This window comes from Pan troglodytes, chromosome 2, assembly GCF_028858775.2.
Source record: "Pan troglodytes isolate AG18354 chromosome 2, NHGRI_mPanTro3-v2.0_pri, whole genome shotgun sequence".
In the NCBI taxonomy this organism is placed as follows: domain Eukaryota; kingdom Metazoa; phylum Chordata; class Mammalia; order Primates; family Hominidae; genus Pan; species Pan troglodytes.
In genome coordinates, this window is record NC_086015.1 from 61,890,990 (window position 1) to 61,906,969 (window position 15,980).

The 15,980-nt window shown below is 40.3% G+C and overlaps 1 protein-coding gene across 47 annotated transcripts in view; it reads left to right on the forward strand.

Moving 5' to 3' along the window:
* SLMAP (sarcolemma associated protein) overlaps positions 1 to 15,980 on the forward strand; it is a 172,465-nt gene that overhangs the window by 115,805 nt on the left and 40,680 nt on the right. The gene's annotated exons all lie outside the window — the stretch shown is intronic.

A 15,980-nucleotide genomic window follows, 5' to 3' on the forward strand; every position in this document is an offset into this window, starting at 1 on the left:
GGCTGAGGCAGGAGAATTGCTTGAACCCAGGAGGTGGAGGTTGCAGTGAGCCGAGGTCGTGCTACTGCACTCCAGCCTGGATGACAAGAGCAAGACTGTATCTCCAAAGACAGACAAACAAACAAACAAAACGATAAATTGGCTTTTGAAGTGATTTAGACCTCTGCTGAATTCTGAACAAAGATGTCATTAATTCCTTTTTACTTGAAAGTCACAAAAGCTGCTTAAATCTGTAACAATTGCAAGGTTATGATATTTTCTTGGTTTTGTTAAGTAAAGGTCATTGTATGTGGTAAAGATTTGTTGATAATGTCTACGGTTTTTCCCATCAAGCAAATACTTTCTCAGGCATTCTTCTCATTCTGCTCTCCTTTCTTGGAAATGTGGTTTCCCAAGTTTTTATGCTCATAATTTCATTTTGTGGATATTCATGCATATGTGCCCCCCGCTACCCTGCCCCACTACCTCAGGAGCGCTTGGGGGTTCTATGGGTCATGCCTGGTAATTAAAACAGACACAAATTCAACAAATCAAATGTTATACTCCTTAGAGATCCTTCAAAGAAACTGAGAATTTCATTTAATAGTTTTCACAGAGCTTCTGTTTTTGCAGTTTCGATACTATAATATTAAGTATAAGTTGAGTATTACTTAGAGACAATTTATTTAATAAATGTGACATATTTCTTTGTCCTTTTAAAACAATATTTGGCCGGGCATGGTGGCTCACACCTGTAATCCCAGCACTTTGGGAGGCCGAGGTGGGCGGATCACCTGAGGTCAGGAGTTTGAGATGAACCTGGCCAACATGGTGAAACCCCATCTCTACTAATAATACAAAAATTAGCCAGGGGTGGTAGCACGTGCCTATAATCCCAGCTACTTGGGAGGCTGAGGCAGGAGAATTGCTTGAACCTGGGAGGCGGAGGTTGCAGTGAGCCGAGGTCGTGCCACTGCACTCCAGCCTAGGCGACAGAGTGAGACTCTGTCTCAAAAAAAAAATTAAAAAGTAAAAAAATAAATAAATAAAACAATATTTATAAAGCAAAGATTAGTACATCTTTTTGTTACCTTCTGATTACTAAATCTCATTTTTATGGGAAATTGGCACAGGGACCTGGGGCAAAATAATTGGTGTCCACTGATACCAACTAAAAGAATATCTAATCTAAAATGCAAATCTTTAGGCCAGGTGCTATGGCTCACGTCTGTAATCCTGCTCTTTCGTGGGCCTAGGCAGGAGGATCCCTTGAGGCCAGGAGATCAAGACCAGCTTGGGCAACATAGTGAGACCCATTCCTATAAAAAACTTTAAAAAATTATCCAGGAGAGGCTGGGAGCTGTGGCTTATGCCTATAATCCCAGTACTTTGGAAGGCTGAGGCGGGCTGATCACTTGAGGTCAGGAGTTTGAGACCAACCTGGCCAACATGGTGAAACCCCATCTCTACTAAAAATACACAAAATTAGCTGGGGCGTGGTGATGCATGCCTGTAATCCCAGCTACTCAGAAGGCTGAAGCAGGAGAATCACTTGAACCTGGGAGACGGAGGTTGCAGCGAGCCAAGATCACACCACTGCACTCCGGCCTGGGCAACAGAGCGAGACTGTCTCAGCAACAGCAACAACAAAAAAATTATCCGGGAGTGATGGCACATGTATGTAGCCCTAGGTACTCAAGAAGCTAAGGTGGGAGGACCCCCTGAGCCCAGGAGTTCAAGGCTCCAGTGAGCTATAGTTGTGCCGCTGCACTCTAACTTAGGCAACAGAGCAAATCCCTGTCTCTAAAAAATAAAATAAAATACAAATCTTTAGAAGAAAGATTTTTATTTTGAACTTTTAAGATTTATATTTTGAACCCTAATGAGAGCAGATAATTATCAAAAGAATGTCTACTCAGTTACAATTTGCAAAAATCCTTGTTTTATTTTGTTATTATTACTGGCTTACTTAAAACAAAACAACTTTTTGCCAGTAGTCCCAGCTACTCAGGAGGCTGAGGTGGGAAAATCACTCGAGCCTAAGGCAACATACTGAGACTCTGTCTCTTTGGGGAAAAAGAAAAAAAAAAAAAGCCAGTGAGGTGGCTCACGCCTGTAATCCCAACACTTTGGGAAGCCGAGACTGGTGGATCACTTGAGGTCAGGAGTTCAAGACCAACCTGACCAACATGTTGAAACCGCATCTCTACTAAAAATACAAAATTAGCCAGGCGTGGTGGTAGGGGCCTGTAGTCTCAGCTACTTGGGAGGCTGAGGCAGGAGAATCACTTGAACCTGGGAGATAGAGGTTGCAGTGAGCCGAGATTGTGCCATTGCACTCCAGTCTGGGCAACAAGAGCGAAACTCTGTCTCAAAAAAAAAAAAAAAAAGCTTTTTACTTTTTAATGTTTATTTTATTATTGAACATTTCACTTAAAATAGTATAAAATACTTAGCTATATTTGTAACACAGAATAAAGTTTGCTTTAAATATACAAAAGGTGTTTGAAGATTTTTGTTGCATCATAGTTTTGGGGGAAAATGGACCAAATAAACATGCAGAGATAGCACAGAATTTATATAAATTACACCAAATCCCTTCAGTGGGAATGTTAGAAAGTTATTAAAATGATGTTTATGAGGACTGTGTAATAGCATGAGAAAATACTAAACAGGTAGTACCTACATACAAGAAAAAAATCAAAATATAAAATCCCATTTTTGTGTACAAAGGGTGGACCAAAGAACAGTGAAAAAAACCAGGCACAGTGGCTCATACCTGTAATCTCAGCACTTCAGGAGGCCAAGGTGGGAGGATTGCTTGAGCCAGGAATTTACAGCCAGCCTGGGCAACATAGTGAGACCCCATCTCTACAAAAAATTAGCTGGCCATGGTGATAACCTGCCTGTGTCCCAGCTACTCAGGAGTCTGAAGCAGGAGGATCGCTTAAACCCATGAGGTCGAGGCTGCAGTGAACCATGATCACACCATTGCACTCCAGCCTGGGCTACAGAGCAAGACCTGTCTCAGAAAACAAAAACAACAACAAAACAAAAGAAAATAAGTATTCCCAGACATCTGAATCCTTTCAGTCCCTGAGTGCAAACAGAGAAAGTTTGGGCTATGAGTTCAGGTAGCTAAGGAGAGGCCTACTATTGAAATCTGTTTGGTTTCTGAGTTTCAGGTAGCAAGTAGTAAGAATTTGGTTATTGGTGATTCCAGAGGTATTTCAAAACTTTCCAAATCTGTTCGTTTCCTTAAATTTGGGTAACCAGAGTTGGGAAAGTGAGGGTTGACTCTGGTTTGACTTGTCAGAAGGGACATGCTGCCATTGTAAAAATTGTTGTGTTTAATAAGTATTTTTAATATTATAAGCAAGACAAATTCAGCAAATATCTTAAGTAAATTTATACTCAAGCACTTTTAAAACAATTTTGGATTACGTATTAACAAGTGCACACAAGGTTTTTTGCCATTATTTTCATTGATAGGTATCTTGAACTGATTTATAATTTTGAATATGAAGTAAATATTTGTGTGCAGTGCTGCTTCATATTTCTTGTTTCCAGTCTTTTAAAAAGCAAATGTTAAATACCTAGCCTTCGTTATTTATTAGTGCTTCTATAGTATAATTCACCTTGTGTTTTAAAAATTAGAAAGCAAATCATTTATTTCCATAAGGTTTTCCTTGTCTGTCTTTAATATGATGACAGATTTTTCAGTTTATGTGTATGAATCTGTAAGAGAACAATTTGGTTGTTGGCTCTTTCCATTTAAAAGTTGTAGAAAATAAATGAATTGAAACACATTTCAATTTGTTTTCCTTTTATGGTAAAACAGACTTTTTAAAGAAAAACTTCTCTTTTCTAAGAAAAACTTTAAATTCCAGACAAAGAAATTGGACTTTGAACAGAGATTTAAATAATGTTTTGCATAATTTCAGAACTGTAAAGTAAATATTCTCTATTAGAAGATCTTTACCACATATAATCTAGAATTAGGAAGTCACTTCAGTAAAACTTGCTAAAAAAAGCTTCAGCAATATTTTCCTCTTCAGGGATTCAGACATGAGCTTGGTTTAGGCAAAACTCCACATTTAGTGTTCTCTGCAAATTTTAGTTACTTAAAGTTTACCATATAAACTTAATGGATACATTGAAACTTTTTGTGTTCTGCTAAAGATGCTTTCCAAATTAAGAAATAATGTATCTCTAAATCTGTTTCATACATATCCATGAACTCTGTCACTTGATTAACTTGTATGCGTGGTGGAAAGATGAAGAGTGAAAGGACATGGAGAACTGCCATCACTTGGTGGGCATAGAGTGAGAGATAGCCTTCTCTGGACTGCTGCCTGCCCCTTTGATTTCTTTTGCTACTGTCTGTTCTAATGAGGAGAGAGGCATCACTGCCAGATGCCAGAGAAATTTTCCTGAGGTCTACTTTGTAGAGACAAACTGCCCACTCCCCAAGGGCATCTCTCTCGATGGTAGAGTTAATCAGTGCCCTAAAGTAGACCTCATGCCTTTGTATTCTTTTTTTAACACCTGAGATCTGAGGATGTATTCTTAATCCGTGTTTGTTATTATTATGAGACTTAACTTTTTGTTGTTATTAGTTTAATTAATATTTTATGTCTTACTGTTTTTTTCCTGATTTTCAGAAAAATCTTTCTCTCTGCCTCCCACCCCCGTAACTAGGAAAAATTATAGTCACTATCTGTATATGCTTTTCTCATTCCCTCCTTTCCCTTAGGGCTTTGCTCTCACATAGAAATTGCCTTATTTGGAGTAATGTATTGAATTGATGTTGCTTATGTGACTGAATGTTTATTTTTCATCACTCTTTGAGGTCAGCCTCTCTGAACAGTCTCAGTATTCTGATTACATATTCTACTCGAAACAGATTTTTAGATTTTCATTTTGTAAACTTTTATTTCTCTAAGCCAAAGCAGTTTATGGCAAATAATAGAAAACATGTATTGTGTTTCCCTGCTCATAATATGTTATGTCCCTGTAATAGGAAAACTCTGAGTGTCAGCTAGGTGCTGCTAATTTTATTTTTTTATTCTCAGAGTGGTTTATTCAATCTAAGATGTATTAGAGAGTTGTTTGTACTGATCATTTCCCTAGTCAGCCCACTTTCTAACATATCTACCAGATTTTCTCCCATTATAACTGCCCAGGTGACAATCTTAAGTACATGCCAATGGTGTTTTGGTATGTGTACTGTTGCTTTTTAAAAAAGATCTGTTTCCATATTCTTGAAATTGGTCCCTTTCACTTTGTTTTCAGTCTATCCTTGAATTCTAAATGCTTTTTTCCTTCTTTTTTTTTTTTTTTTTTTTTTTGAAACAGAGTCTCGCTCCGTTGCCCAGGCTGGAGTGCAATGACGTGATCTCGGCTCACTGCAACCTCCACCTCCTGGGTTCAAGCAATTCTCCTGCCTCAGCCTCCCAAGTAGCTAGGATTACAGGCACCTGCTACCATACCCGGCTAATTTTTTTTTTAATGTATTTTTAGTAAAGATGGGGTTTCACCATGTTGGCCAGGCTGGTCTCAAACTCCTGACCTCAGGTGATCCACCCGCCTTGGCCTCCCAAAGTGCTGGGATTACAGGCATGAGCCACCGCACCCAGCCTCCTTCTTAAATTTTAGAACAAATAGCTTCTGGAACTGTTTTTATGAAAAGGCACAACATCTTCTATAGCAAGAGTTACTTTAACTGATTAAATTTTGCTGCAGAAATGAATAACCTTATGAAAGTCTGTATTATTAAAATTGGGAACCTCACAGAGCCTCTCCTATGAGGTTCTATGTCTCTATTTCTGTTTTGTTAATTATTTCAGAAGGGAAATAATTTTCTGGTTTGAATACCGATTATAACAATTTGTGTCTTGATATTCTAATCTCAGTTTCTTCATCATATTTGCTCTTGGTGATCTTTTAGGTAACGTTAACTCATTTCTGTTTATGATGTTTAGAATTCAATCAGAGGGATCTTGATGTGAATTCTGATGCACTCTCTCACTGGCAGTATGATTGTGGACAATACTGGGCAAATTTACCTCTTTAAACCTTGATTTCCTCATTTATAAAGTGGGATGGCAGTATCTCTCATAGAATTATGAAAATTAATTGAGATCGTATTTACTAAGTGCTCTAAGTAATGCATGACACACTGAAATGTACATTAGTTAGCAGGCAGAAAACATGTTGGAGAGGTGTAGAAGCTGTGCATAATTACCAGTATGCATGCTATTTAAAAAATTTGGTGTCAAGCACATTATTTTGATGTCCTAGTCATAACATTTTCTTAATGAAACCCAATTTTGAGACTTAGAAATATTTTCCAGGTTGGCAGTTACAGCAGCAGATTGTCTGGTTCTTTTATATTCACTCCCTCCTCTCTTCCAGTCAATTTGTTTCAGATCCCTAGGAAACTGACATCAGTATCAGATAGTCTGTGCTATTTGGGTTTATCTTCTGCTTTAGTTTCAATTAGTTGTAGCTGTCAAGTAAGGAAAATGGCTCTTTAGCTTTAAGAACTCAATCCAATCTTGGCATAGCTATCTCAAACTTCTGGGCTCAAGTGATCCTCCCAATTTGGCCTTTCAAAGCATTGAGATTACAGGCATGAGCCACCATATTCAGCCTCCTTTGAACTTCTTTTGAGTGTATTGTTTGTATTGTTTCTCATTTTTAATTTTATGCCACATAGTAATATGGTTAGTACATAATTTATTTCTGTCAATCAAGAAGTAAATTTGGTTCTCTCTGTTCAGTCTTTGACAAGATTTGATAGTCTTCTGACTAAATGCTTAGATGATGGTACTTACATGTCAAACATATTATACTCTCAGTTCTACTCCTTGGTAGGTTCCCTACAGAGATGCCTGTGCATCAGGTACAAATTCAAGAATGTTCATAGCAGCATTATTCACATTAGATCCAAACTGGAAACAGCCAAAAAGACCCTCAGTAATTAAATGGACAAATACACTGGGGCATATTGGGCGGAAAAAAAGCCTGACACACTATATGGTTTTCCATTTATATAAAGTTCAAAACCACTAAAATCATATTATTTGGTCATGTATATTTGGGTAGTGTGACTATAAAGAAATATAAGAAATTAAATACCATGAAAGTCAGGATAGGCCAGGTGCAGTGGCTCATGCCTGTAATCCCAGCACTTTTGGAGGCCGAGGTGGGTGGATCACGAGGTCAGGAGTTTGAGACCAGCTTGGCCAACATAGTGAAACCCCATCTGTACTAAAAATACAAAAAATTAGCTGGGCATGTGTGGCGGGTGGCGGGCACCTGTAATCCCAGCTTCATGGGAGGCTGAGGCAGGAGAATTGCTTGAAACTAGGAGGTGGAGGTTGCAGTGAGCCAAGATCATGCCGCTGCATTCCAGCCAGGGAGACAGTGTGAGACTCTGTCTCAAAAAAAAAAAAAAAAAAAAAAAAAAAGCACACAGAATAGTAGTTACCTTTATGGGAGAGAAGGGATTTTTATTGGAGGGAAGGGCTTCCTCCCTGTGGAGGGCTTTAGGGGTTGGTGGGGTGGTTCTATTCCTGAGTTGGGCTGCAGTCACATAGATATTTGCTTTATGAAAACATATTAACTTATACCTTTGTGTTTTATGTTCCTTTTTGTATGCCATTTTTGTTTTGTTCTTGAGACTGAGTCTCACTTTGTTGCCCAGGCTGGAGTGCAATGGCACGATCTTGGCTCACTGCAACCTCCGCCTCCCGGGTTCAAGCGATTCTCCTGTCTCGGCCTCCTGAGTAGCTGGGATTACAGGTGCATGCCACCACGCCCAGCTAACTTTTGTATTTTTGGTAGAGATGGGGGTTTCATCATTTTGGCCAGGCTGGTCTCGAACTCCTGAACTCAGGTGATCCGCCCGCCTTAGCCTCCCAAAGTGCTGGGATTACAAGCGTGAGCCACCATGCCCAGACTTGTATGTCATTTTTTATAATAAATATGGTTTTAAAATGGTGGAAAATGAATAATCACCTCTCTAGAGTATTGCTCAAAAAAGAGAGTTTTAAGGCCATGTACAGTGGCTTATGCCTGTAATCGTATTACTTCGAGAGGCCAAGGTGGGAGGATCGCTTGAGTTCAGGAGTTCGAGACCAGTCTGGCCAACACAGTGAGACCATGTTTCTACAAAAATAAAAATAAAAATAAATTAGCTGGGCATGGTGGCACATGCTTGTAGTCATACCTGCCCGGGAGGCTGAGGTGGGAGGATCGCTTGAGCCCTGGAGCGGGAGGCTGCAGTGAGCCATAATTGCACCACTGCACTCCAGTCTGGGCGACGGAGTGAGACCTTGTCTCAGAATTTTTAAAAAAAGAGTTTTAGGGCTGGGCGCAGTGGCTCAAGCCTGTAACCCCGGCACTTTCGGAGGCCGAGGTGGGCAGATAACGAGGTCAAGAGTTCAAGACCAGCCTGAGCAACATGGTGAATGAAACCCCATGTCTACTAAAAATACAAAAATTAGCCAGGCATGGTGGCACGCGCCTGTAATCCCAGCTACTCAGGAGGCTGAGGCAGGAGAATCACTTGAACCCAGGAGACAGAGGTTGCAGTGAGCTGAGATAATGCCACTGTACTCCAGCCTGGATGACGGAGCGAGACTCCATCTCAAAAAAAAAAAAAAAGTTTTAAAAAAGAAGAAAGAAAGCCTTCTACTCTGTCGCTCTTTGAGTTGCACCAAGTTAGATAGGTCTTTCAAGACCTGCAGTTATCATGACAGGAAAGTTCTTTCTTGAGTCTCTGAAGGGGTAAAGTGAGAGGCAGAGATCTCTGATCTCACCTCGATTGTATGTATTACACTTGTGACTCCCAAAGCATTGAGGTCTCTACACCAAGTTGGAGACTCAGTGGTTACAGACTGTTTTAAACTAGATTTTTTATTTATTATTATTTTTTGAGACGGAGTCTTGCTCTGTTAGCCAGGCTGGAGCGCAGTGGTGCGATCTCGGCTCACTGCAACCTCCACCTCCTGGGTTCAAGCGATTCTCCTGCCTCAGCCTCCCGACTAGCTGGGACTACAGGCACGTGCCACTATGCCCGGCTAATTTTTGTATTTTTAGTAGAGACAGGGTTTCACAGTGTTGGCCAGGATGGTCTCGATCTTGACCTCGTGATGCGCCCACCTCGGCCTCCCAAAGTGCTGGGATTACAGGCATGAGCTGCTGCACCCGGCCAAAATATATTTTTTCTTTATTTACAGGCCTGTAGTGATTCACAAGATTTGAAAATATAACTTTAAATAATTTCAGTGGTGATAATAGCAGCTAATTAGCCAGGAGCAGTGATTAATGCCTGTAGTCTCAACCAACTGGGAGACTGAGGCCAGAGGATCGCTTGAGCCTGGGAGTTAGAGGCTGCAGTTCACAGTGATCATGCTGTGAAAAGCCACAGTACTCCAGCCTGATCAATGTAGCAAGATGCCATATCTTAAATAAATAAATAAATAAATAAATAAATGCAGCTAATCATTATTTAGTACTTATAAACCAGTACTGTTCAAACTTTTTATATATATTATTTAATCCTTTTTTTAGGATGAGGAAACACTCAAATAATTTTTTCTTTTGATCCCTTTAAACATAGATGCTCAATTGATTCATTCTACAAAGATTAATTAAACATGTATGTACCAGGCATTATTTTAACTGTTGGGGTTATTAGAAGTGAGTAAGACAAAGAAGGCTTTGCCTTCATGGAGTTTACATGCTCTTGAGGAGACAAAAAATAATAAACCAAAAAATTAATATGTTAGGAAATGATGAGTCCACTGAAGAAAACAAAGACTGTAAGGGGATAGGGAACAATAAAGGTAGTAATGTGGCTGAACAGATATGGGACTAAGCTGAGTTGTATGTGTGTCTGGAGAAAGTGTGTGAAATAAAAACCATATGAAACCCTAAGACTGAGATTGGAGTTTTAGAAGAACTTAAACACCTTTTTAAAATAAAAGGCCAGATAGTAAATATTTTAGTCTTTGCAGGCTGTAAGGTCTCTTGGCAGCTACTCAGTTCTGCCATTATAAGGGAAATTAGCCATGGACAATATGCAAATGAATGGACCTGGCTGTGTTCTCATAAAACTTTATTTGCTAAAGAGGCAGCAGGTTGGATTTGGCCCTGTGGGGGTATGGTTGACTGACCCCTGGGATAGATCACAAGGGATCTTGTAGGCCATGATAGGAACTTCAGATTTTTTTCTAAGGGTGAGAGAGTTTGGAGCAATAAATTACAATCTTCTGATATGTGTTTATAATTTTTAAACATGTCAGTATGTAGATCTTCAACATACTAGAGAAAGACTAGAATAGCTTTCAAAGCTATTTGTGTTTATACTATTTTATTATCTGCTGTGTTCATGTAACAGGCATTTGCAAACAACTATTATGTGTCAGAAGGGTGTTGGGAATTAAATTATTAAAAAAAAAACTTCTCTACTTTCACCAGACCCTAAATTCCTATATTTCTCTCATTTATCTTGGTAATCCACAGTGAGTGCCTGGTGCATAGTAAATATTTGAAAGAATGAGTATATTCCCTCAAGGAATTCATAGTAAGTTGGGCAAGGTAGACATAATGAATAGTTGCAATATACCTTAAGAGAGATAGGAATAGAGGCTTAGTGAGGAGAGATTCCAAACATATTTAGGAGAAAGGAAGAGAAGATAATTTCAGTTTTAGACATGGTGAGATTTAAGTCCCAGTGGTATTTCTGGGTGAAGATGTTTGGAAAGTAGTTGGACAATGGACAATAGGGTCCTGGGGCCAAAGAATGCTAGACTTAACATCAACATTTAGAAATTACTCAAGGTAGTTAAAGCCATTAAAAAATGTTGTTGTTGTTGCTGACAGAAATCTTAAAGGCTAATGCACATATTTAGATTATAATCAGAGAAAGGGAAAGGCAATAAAAGCCTAAGAAGGAAGGAATGAACAAGCACATAAAAGTAGGAGTGAGTGGTATCCTAGAAGTTAAAGTAGTAGTGTTTCCAAAGGGAGGCAGTAAACTTGATTAAATACGGTGAATGGACCCATTCATAGTAAAATATTATAAAAAGCATAAGTCACAAGGACAAGAGAATGGGAGAGAAGACTACAGTGGATAATAGATGCCAACAAAATTTTGGAAAATGTGAAACATACAATTGAGTAGTAAGAGATATGGGTTTCCACTTTCTCTTTTCTGAAGGCCTGCAATGGGGTAAAGGAAACTTCAGAAAACCAAGTTAAAACTGTGGCTAAGGGGCACTTAATACCTGTCAGGTAGGGCAGGAATGCATGGTTGCTAAAAACAGGATTAAAAGTTTATATAAGGAATAATTTGAACTATTTTCTTATTTTTCTTCTTCTTTTTTCTTTTCTTTTCTTTTCTTTTTTTTTTTTTTTTTTTTGGAGACAGGATCTCTGCTGCCTAGGCTGTAGTACAGTGGCATGATCTTGGCTCACTGCAGCCACAACCTCGCAGGTATCGATCCTCCCATCTCAGCCTCCCAAGTAGTTGAGACTAAGGGCACACGTCACCACACCCAGTTAATTTTTCTATTTTTAGTAGAGACAGGGTTTTGTCATGTTGCCCAGGCTGATTTCGAGCTCCTGGGCTCAAGCGATCTGCCTGCCTCGGTCTCCCAATGTGCTGGGATTATAGGCATGAGCCACCACACCAGGCTGATATTTCGTATTCTTGTCCATGCAGACAGACAAGTATCTCTTTCTTTATTCAGAAAGACTGAAGGTTTGCTCTCTGGAGGCTGAAATGGAGAGTCTGTAGACTGGGGTATTTCAGATATGTCTGAGGGGGTAGGTATGAGCATCTCACTGGGGAAAAGTGGGAGAGTTAAATGAAAGTCTCTGTACTGAATCAGAATGCTCGTCAACAGGCTTATATTCCCCAGAAAGGCAGCTGCAGGGCTCTACTCCAGAGAAACCAATCAGACAAAGAGAAACACATATTGATACTGATATTTAAACTGTCCCAAAGTGTTTAAATAACTTAAATAGCAATTTGGGAGGCCAAGGTGGGCAGATTGCTTGAGCTCAGGAGTTCGAGACCAGCTTGGGCAACATGGCGAAACCACTTCTCTACAAAAAATGCAAAGAATCAGCCAGGCATGGTGGTGTGTACCTGTAGTTCCAGCTACTTGAGAGGCTGAGGTGGGAGGATGGCTTGAGCCCGGAAGGTGGAGATTGCAGTGGGCAGAGATCACGCCACTGCACTCCAGCCTGGGTGATGGAGCCAGACCTTGTCTCAAAAAAAAAATAAAATAAAAAAATAAAAGTCTCCCAACAAACTGCCATTGTGTGGCCCAGTGGGTGTAATAAGCCCTGCAAATGCATGTAAGACTTTGTCAGCTTCTTACTGCCTCACCCTTGGATATGAAGAGAAAGCCAAGATCAGACTTATGAGGAAATTCTTTCTTGACAAAGACAGAGATCAAACCAAAGAACAAACAAACAAAAAAACACACACAGAAAAATGTGAGTAGGGAAGAAATAGGAAAAAGGTAAGAAGCAGAAATTTTTTTTTTTTTTTGAAACGGAGTTTCGCTCTTGTTGCCCAGGCTGGAGTGCAATGGCGCAGTCTCGGCTCACCGCAACCTCCACCACGCAGGTTCAAGCAATTCTCCTGCCTCAGCCTCCTGAGTAGCTGGGATTACAGGCACCCACCACCACGCCCGGCTAAATTTGTATTTTTAGTAGAGACGAGGTTTCTCCATGTTGGTCAGTCTGGTCTTGAACTCCCGACCTCAGGTGATGCCCGCCTTGGCCTCCCAAAGTGCTGAGATTACAGGCGTGAGCCACCGCACCCAGCCAGCTTGTTTGTTGTTGTTGTTGTTTTGTTTTGTTTTGTTTTGTTGTTGTTGTTGTTGTTGTTTTTTGAGACAGAGTCTTGCTCTGTCGCCCAGGCTAGAGTGCAGTGGTGCGATCTCGGCTCACCACAACCTCCACCACCCGGGTTCAAGCGATTCTCCTGCGTCAGCCTACCGAGTAGCTGGGATTACAGGCACCCACCACCACGACTGGCTAAATTTGTGTTTTTAGTAGAGACGGGGTTTCTCCATGTTGGTCAGGCTGGTCTCAAACTCCCGACCTCAGGTGATCCGCCTGCCTGGGCCTCCCAAAGTGCTGGGATTACAGGCATGAGCTACCGTGCCCGGCCATCTTGTTTTTGTTGTTGTTGTTATTGTTGTTTTGCTTTTCGGTTTTTGGTTCTTTTTTTTTTTTTTTTTTGAGACAGAGTCTTGCTCTGTCGCCCAGGCTGGAGTGCAGTGGTGCGATCTTGGCTCACTGTAAACTCTGCCTCCCAGATTCAAGCGATTCTTCTGCCTCAGCCTCCCGAGTAGCTGGGATTACAGGCGCGCATCACCATGCCCAGCTAATTTTTGTATTTTTAGTAGAGATGGGGGTTTCACCATGTTGGTCAGGCTGGTCTCGAACTCCTGACCTCGTGATCCGCCCACCTTGGCCTCCCAAAGTGCTGGGATTACAGGCATGAGCCAATGCGCCCAAGAAGCAGAAACTTTTTTAAAGATATAATTTTTTTTTTTTTTTGAGATGGAGTCTCGCTCTGTTGCCCAGGCTGGAGTGCAGTGGCATGATCTCAGCTCACTGCAACCTCTGCCACTCAGGTTGAAGCAATTTTCCTGCCTCAGCCTCCTGAGTAGCTGGGATTACATGTGCCTGCCACCTGGCTAATTTTTGTATTTTTAGTAGAACCGGGTTTTCACCATGTTGGCCAGGCTGGTCTCGAACTCCTGACCTCAGGTTATCTACCCACTTTGGCCTCCCAATGTGCTGGGATTGCAGGCATGAGCCACTGCACCCAGCTTAAAAGTATAATTTTTGAAGTTTTATGGATGAAGCAAGATAAAGATGGTATTTTTTAAAGGAGCAAAATGCAAATAGAATTTTTGAAAGCTAAAAATATGATACCAGATTTTTAAAAACTGTAGGAAGATTGAGGAGAAAGTAGAGGAAATGTCCCAGAAAATATAAGAAAAAGGCAAGAGGTTTTTTTTTTTTTTTCAAGAGGGAAAATTAAAGAAAATTTGAGGTTTAATCCTAGAGAGCTAATATATTAATAATGAATTCCAGAGGGGGAGAATAAGGGGGAGAGAGAGAATGGAATAATTTACCAATTAAGTAGAATACAAGATAATTCCCCAGAAGTGACAGATACGAGCTTATAAACTGAAAAAAAAAAATGCACCGAGTACTTAGCACAATATATTTTAAATGACCACACACTAAGCCAGACACAGAATGTCATGTGTTATATTGTTTTATTTATATGAAATATCTAGAACGGGTAAATCCATAGAGCTAGCAAGCAGATGTGGGACTGCCAGGGACCGGTGAGGTGGAGGTGGGGAGTAAATGCTTAATGGGTATAGGGTTTTTGTTGGGTAATGAAAATGTTTTGGAACTAGGCACAACATAGTGAATATACTAAATTCTACAGCATTGTTCATATAGTTGTTTTATGTTATGTGAATTTCACCTCATTTAAGGAAAAAAAAGAGAAAAAAGAGACTACACACTGAGGAATATGAAATTTAAGAGCACCAGGAATAAAGAGAAGATTCCGAAACCTTCTAGAGAGAAACAAAGGATATCATATAGTCATAATAAGCTAAATTTATAATATAGTAATAAATAAGCCATGAGATTTTTTTTTTTTTTTTTTTTTTTGAGTTTCACTCTTGTTGCCCAGGCTGAAGTGCAATGGTGTCATCTCGGCTCACCTTGATCTCCGCTTCCTGGGTTCAAACGGTTCTCCTGCCTCAGCCTCCTGAGTAGCTGGGATTACAGGCATGCGCCACCACATCCAGCTAATTTTGGGGTTTCTCCATGTTGGTCAGGCTGGTCTCGAACTCCTGACCTCAGGTGATCCGCCAACCTCGGCCTCCCAAAGTGCTGGTATTACAGGCATGAGCCACCATGCCCAGCCAAGCCATGAAATCTTAATGGCTCAACTAAACAAACATTTATTTCTCATTCACACTACGTGTCCATGGTGAGGAAGACCACTCTGCTCCATATTGTCACTCAGAGATCTAGACAGATGGAGTCTTTACTATCTTATGATGTTGCTGTCTCAACACACAGTTTCTAGAGTTCCTGTGGTGGGATAAGGTGTAAAAAACTTAAACTTTCTCTTAAATGCTTTGGTCCTGGCTAGCATCAGTCCTATGAATCTTCTTCAGTGCTAGGGAGTTGGGATGTGCAGTCCTCCCTGATGCCCAAACAGAACAGGCAAACCAGGTATTACTGAGCGCAAGAAATCCCTACTATGTGTACTGAGGAACAGGATTCAAGCTGTATTAGACTCACCTTCTGGTTGGAAGCTAGAAGACAGTGGAACAATGCTTTCAAAATTCTGACGCAAAAGTATTTCCTGTAGATTTGTGTATCTAGTCAAAGCATCAATCACATGTGAAGGTAGAATGCTAACATTTTCAGAGAAGCAAAATCACAAAGTATTTACCTTCTGTCCACCCCTTTTCAGGAAATTATAAGAGGATATGTTATAAGAAAACAGAAAGAGGAAGGTGGGGATATATAATGCGATAAATTACTTGGTGTGTTTGACAATATTGAAAGTTGTATGGTTCTGTGAGAACTTGGGCTATGTTTGAGATATATAAAAATTAATAAAACAAAAAAATGAAGCATTATAAATTCTGAGTATACTGAAGGCCATACAAGAAAGGAAATATAATTATAGCATACTATATGACTCATTATATAAAATAATTTTTCAATATAAATACTGATTATAGGCCAGGCGCAGTGGCTCATGCCTGTAATCCTAGCACTTTGGGAGGCTGAGGCGGGTGGAGGTCAAGAGATCAAGATCATCCTGGCCAACATGGTGAAACCCCGTCTCTACTAAAAATACAAAAATTAGCTGGGTGTGGTGGTGCGCACTCATAGTCCCAGCTACTTGGGAGGCCGAG